General features: G+C 43.5%; 1 pseudogene; it reads left to right on the top strand.

Annotated features, from left to right (window-relative positions):
- The first annotated feature begins 424 nt into the window (after positions 1 to 424).
- Positions 425 to 3,788, top strand: LOC136355858 (uncharacterized; annotated as a pseudogene).
- Positions 3,789 to 5,808: the final 2,020 nt, after the last annotated feature.

Below are 5,808 nucleotides of genomic sequence, written 5' to 3'. Positions count from 1 at the left end.
TTTGCAACTTCATCCTCCAATGTTTTTTTTGTCATACTACATTTGCACCTATGTTTTGCACACTTTTTTTGTCTCCAAAATTTAGTTGTAAGTTGATGAGAGAGAAAATGTGTGTGGGGAAGAAAGAATATATAGAAATTTAGTTCATTTGCTAAACAAGGTTTTATAAAATAGTTGAGAAGGAAAACTCTAGTGAAAGTTAATCTTAAATAATAGAAAACAAACTAAAATGAAAATTAAAAGAAGTAAAACACATTAAAATTAGTTTAAAACTTTACAAATAGTTTTTAAGAATTATTTGGTGTAATATTTTATGATTTTTGTATGAATAAAGATATCTTATAATTATTGTATGACTGTCATTATTGTAAGAATAATTATTTGTGTGCGGTTTTTTTGACTCATGTAGATGGATCGGCAATGGATGTACGCTGACCGGCGGTCCAAAGAGTTTATTAACGGCGTGCACTATTTTTTGAGAGTGGCCGAAGCTAACAGGCAAAGGGGTTTTATTTGTTGTCCATGCAATAAGTGTAAGAATCAGAAGGAGTATTCTGCATCCAGGACTATTCATTTCCACTTGTTTGAGTCGGGGTTCATGCCAAGCTATAATTGTTGGACATCCCACGGAGAGCAAGGTGTTGAAATGGAAGAAGATGAAGTGGAAGACGACAATATTCCGGACTTTGCTCAGTATGTTGGATTTGAAGGAAATCAAACGGGCGAGGAGGAAATAGTTGCTGATGGTAACGACGTTGCGGATGATCTTGGTCAGATGTTGCAGGACGCCAGGGAGGACTGCGAAAGTGAAAAGGAGGCCCATAAATTGGACAAGATGTTGGAGGACCACAGAACTTCGTTGTACCCAGGTTGCGAGCAGGGGCACAAAAAGTTGGATACCACTCTGGAGTTGTTGCAATGGAAGGCAAAAAATGGGGTTAGTGACAAGGCATTTGGCGATTTATTGAAACTCGTCAAGAACATTCTTCCGGGGGGAAACAAATTGCCCGAGACAACGTACGAGGCTAAGAAGATAGTCTGCCCGTTAGGACTGGAAGTTCATAAGATTCACGCATGTCCGAACGATTGTATCCTATATCGCGGTGAGGAGTATGAGAACCTAGAAGCATGCCCTGTTTGCAAAGCACTACGATACAAGATTAGACGGGACGATCCAGGAGAAGTTGACGGGCAGCTAACAAAGAAGAGAATTCCTGCTAAGGTGATGTGGTATTTCCCTATAATACCACGGCTAAGGCGTTTGTTCAGGAACAAGGGGAATGCTAGAATGTTGCGATGGCACGCTGAAGAGCGTCAACAGGACGGGATGCTGAGACACCCCGCCGATGGTTCGCAGTGGCGAAACATCGACAGAAAATTTAAAGAATTTGGAAAGGACGCACGAAACATACGGTTTGGTTTGAGTACGGATGGCATGAATCCTTTTGGAGAGATGAGCAGCGGCCATAGCACTTGGCCCGTTACGATGTGTATCTACAACCTCCCCCCTGGCTATGCATGAAGAGGAAGTACATAATGATGCCGATTATTATTCAAGGCCCCAAGCAACCTGGTAACGACATCGACGTGTACCTAAGACCACTGGTCGAAGATCTTAAACAGTTGTGGAAGAAGGAAGGTGTCCCCGTGTGGGACGAGGACAAACAGGAGGAGTTTAACCTACGAGCGCTGCTGTTCGTAACCATCAACGATTGGCCTGCACTTAGCAACCTATCCGGACAGTCCAACAAGGGGTACAAGGCTTGCACTCACTGTATGGATGAAACAAAAAATACGTATCTTAAGCACTGTAGGAAGGTTGTATACATGGGTCATCGTCGATTTCTTGCAGCAAACCACCCGGTACGGAAGAAAGGCAAGCACTTCGAACATAAGGCCGACCACCGTACGAAGCCTAAATATCGCAGCGGGAAAACAGTGTTTGCTATGGTTAAAGATGTTAAAGTAGTGTTCGGAAAGGGGCCTGGAAGCCAGCATATAGAGAGCGAAGATAGTCACGCGGCGATGTGGAAAAAGAACTCTATATTTTGGGAGTTACCATATTGGGAATTCTTGGACGTACGCCACGCAATCGACGTGATGCACCTCACTAAGAACCTTTGCGTAAACCTTCTTGGCTTCCTAGGTGTATACGGAAAGTCGAAAGATACATTGGAAGCACGTAATGATCTGAAGCATATGGAACAACGCGGCGACCTTCACCCGGAACCAAAGGAGAAAGGAAGCCATTACTTGAGTCCAGCTAGCTACACTCTTAGCAAGGCATAGAAGGAAAGTATGTTTGAATGCTTGGAGAGCATAAAGGTACCGTCCGGATACTCCACGAATATCAAGCGAATAATAAGCACGAAGGAGAAGAAGTTCACAAACCTAAAGTCTCATGACTGTCACGTGTTGATGACACAACTGCTACCAGTTGTAATAAGGGGTATCCTTCCAGACAATGTCCGGGCAACAATAAAAAAGCTATGTGCATTCATGAACGCAATTTCGCAGAAGGTCATCGATCCGGATAGATTAGAAGCCCTTCAGAATGAAGTGGTGCAATGTCTCGTCAGTTTTGATTTGATATTTCCACCTTCATTTTTCAATATAATGACGCATCTGCTTTGTCACCTTGTGAAAGAGATCCGTATTCTCGGGCCTATGTACCTACACAACATGTTTCCTTTCGAGAGGTACATGGGCGTTCTGAAGAAGTATGTTCGTAACCGTGCTCGTCCAGAGGCATGCATCGCCAAGGGTTATGGAACAGAGGAGGTCATCGAATTTTGCGTAGAATTTATCGAAGACCTTCGCCCAATCGGGGTACCTGAATCACGCCATGAAGGGAGACTACGGGGAAAGGGAACTCTCGGAAGGAAAGCAATAACGACGGTAGACAACAATTTATTCCGTAAAGCCCATTTCACTGTTCTGCAACACTCTTCATTGGTAGCTCCTTACATCGAGGAGCACTTGGCTCTAGTTCGCGCCAGGAACATCGGTAAGTCCGATGCATGGATTACACGGCATCACATTGATACTTTCCCCGCGTGGCTACGACAACATCTCATGGATAACGAGTCGATCAACCAACAACTTGCCTTCCTGGCGAGGGGACCGTCTGGGTCGATCGCGACATTCCAGGGATATGAGATCAATGGGTACACATTCTACACGAGAGCCCAAGACATGAAGAGCACGAACCAAAACAGCGCTGTTCGTGTCGATGCCATGGGATACGATGGAACAACTGCCACGTATTACGGTGCCATCGAGGACATATGGGAACTTGACTATGGTCCTCTCAAGGTTCCTCTGTTCTGGTGCCAATGGGTTAGGTTGACTGGTGGAGGCGTAATGATTGATGACAGTGGGATGACAACTGTTGACCTTAACAAGGTTGGATACTCGGACGAACCTTTTGTCCTTGCCAATGATGTAACGCAAGTCTTTTTCGTGAAGGACATGTCTAGCAAAGGAAAGAAGGGCAGAGGGCCTGATGAGCCTAAGTGTCAAGTGGTTCTCCCAGGCAAAAGAAAAATCGTCGGAGTTGAGGACAAGACTGACGAGGATTACGATCAGTTGGATGGGCAACCCCCTTTCACGGTGACGATTGACCCTAGCATCCTCCTATCAAATGAAGACACCCCTTACTCACGCAACGATCACAAGGAGGGAACAATAGTGAGGAGAAAGTACGTGCCGTAATTATTGTGTACACGATGTAAACTATTTTGGATGTATTGATTATCCATATAAATCAATTGATGTATGGCATATGTTAATTACGTATGATTATTAGAGGTTTCAACAAGTTTAAATCATGTATATGCTAGTTATATGTGATACTTACAATTTTTAAAAGTTTTAAATCACACAGGTGGCAATTTCATATGTATGTTAATTAGAGTTTTTAACATTTAATTTACTAGCATTCATATGCTAATTATAATTGACTAGAGGATTTTTAAAAGTTTTAAATCACGCAAGTGGCAATTTCATATGTTAATTAGAGTTTTTAACATTTACTTTACTATCATTCATATGCTAATTATAATTGACTGGAGAATTTTTAAAAGTATTAAATTTAATATATTTTTAAAACTATCATTCATATATTAGAGTTTTTCACAATTTAATTTACTATCTTTCATATGCTACTTATATATGACTATTCGAATTTTTAAAAGGTTTAAATCATGCATGTGGCATTTACATATGTTAATTAGAGTTTTTAGCATTTAATTTAATATAATTCCTACGCTAAGTACATATGATGATTACAATTTTTATTAATTTTAAATCATGCAGTATGTACATACATATCTTAATTAGAGTTTTTACCAATATAATAATATCATTCATATATATGCTAAGTATATATGATTATTGGAATTTTTATTAATTATATTTGCTTATTACGATTTATCCACTTAATTTATTACAGACAAAAATAATTTTTCGAAGTAATTGTCATTAATCTTTGTACTTTAAATAATGTTAATGCATTAACTTCTATTTTATAAACACATATGTAAGCGAAAATCATATGCAGTGCTATAATCTTTAGTCCCGGTTCTTAACCCTAACCGGGTTTAAAAAGAATTTCGAAATAGCAGGAAAAGATATTTACTCCCGGTTGTTGAGAACAACCGGGACTAAAGATGGGGTATCGAACCGGCAACAGCTAATTGGCCGGAACGATCGAAGTTCTGGTACTATGCTCACGGTGGAACGCTCAACCCAGCTGATGGCTCACTGGTCTTCGGCTATCAGATACGAGAGGCTGCGCGATGACTAACAGATGCAGTGGAAGCCTCCTCTCAGGGCACGTTCCGACCAGACAGAGATAGGGACGAGGTGACACTCGCCCTGCAGACTCCAGAGCATCCAGGACGAACTCGAGGGAAAGGGGTGATTCCTTGGAAGATTGGTTTCAAGGAGGACATCCACACGTACAGGAGTCGGATGAGGAGCAAGAGAGATACCGAGGCGAAGATTGCAGACCTAGAGTTCCGGGTATCGAGCTACGAACTCAACATGCAAGAGGAGGTGGCAAGGAAGGTTGATGAACGCATGGCCGCACATCGGTCCCATGATCCCCAGCCGACCATTCCTCCTGCAATGGTGAGCCCGTCAGGAAACCGTAGCAGCTGCGCCTCAACGGGGCAGGTAGGATCACAGAGCATGGACGCCATGCAAACACAGGACGAATCGACCTGTCCCGTTGATGACATCACTCAGCGGACACCATGTGAGCTGCATATTCCTTTCAAGAACTTATCAATAAAGGTAAGATTTAGCCATTCCGCTAGTTGCTGCTTATATATGTTGATTACTAATAAATAATCTCTCACAACATGAAGGTGGCGTCGGGCATGGCCATCCCAACGGACCCTTCAGGTACTTACCACTGCAGGCCGATTCCAGCAGGATACTCGAAGGTCGATGTTGAGTTGGTCGAAGGCATGTACGAGGACCTCGAGCTGGATTACCCTGGAGGAGACGGTGAGACGCATCTACGAGACACATGCCATGCCATTATTCTATGGCGCAGGCGGTACATCATCCTCCCTGGGCGACAAGCGGCGTCTCGTGCACCGTCTCCTCCGGCTCCGCCATCTCCTCCTCAGGATCCTGCACCGTCTCCTCCTCATGCTCCGCCAGCACCGTCTCCACCTCAGGCTCCAGCATCGACTCCTCCTCAGGATCCTGCACCGACTCCTCCTCGTGCTCCTACACCTACTCCCCCACAAGCTCCTCTTCCGGCACCTTCAAAGTCAAGGGCCCCCCCAGCTCCAC

Source organism: Oryza sativa, chromosome 3 (genome assembly GCF_034140825.1).
Source record: "Oryza sativa Japonica Group chromosome 3, ASM3414082v1".
Classification (NCBI taxonomy): Eukaryota; Viridiplantae; Streptophyta; class Magnoliopsida; order Poales; family Poaceae; genus Oryza; species Oryza sativa.
Note: the sequence above shows the minus strand (reverse complement) of the source record. Positions and strands in the feature narration are given on the sequence as shown.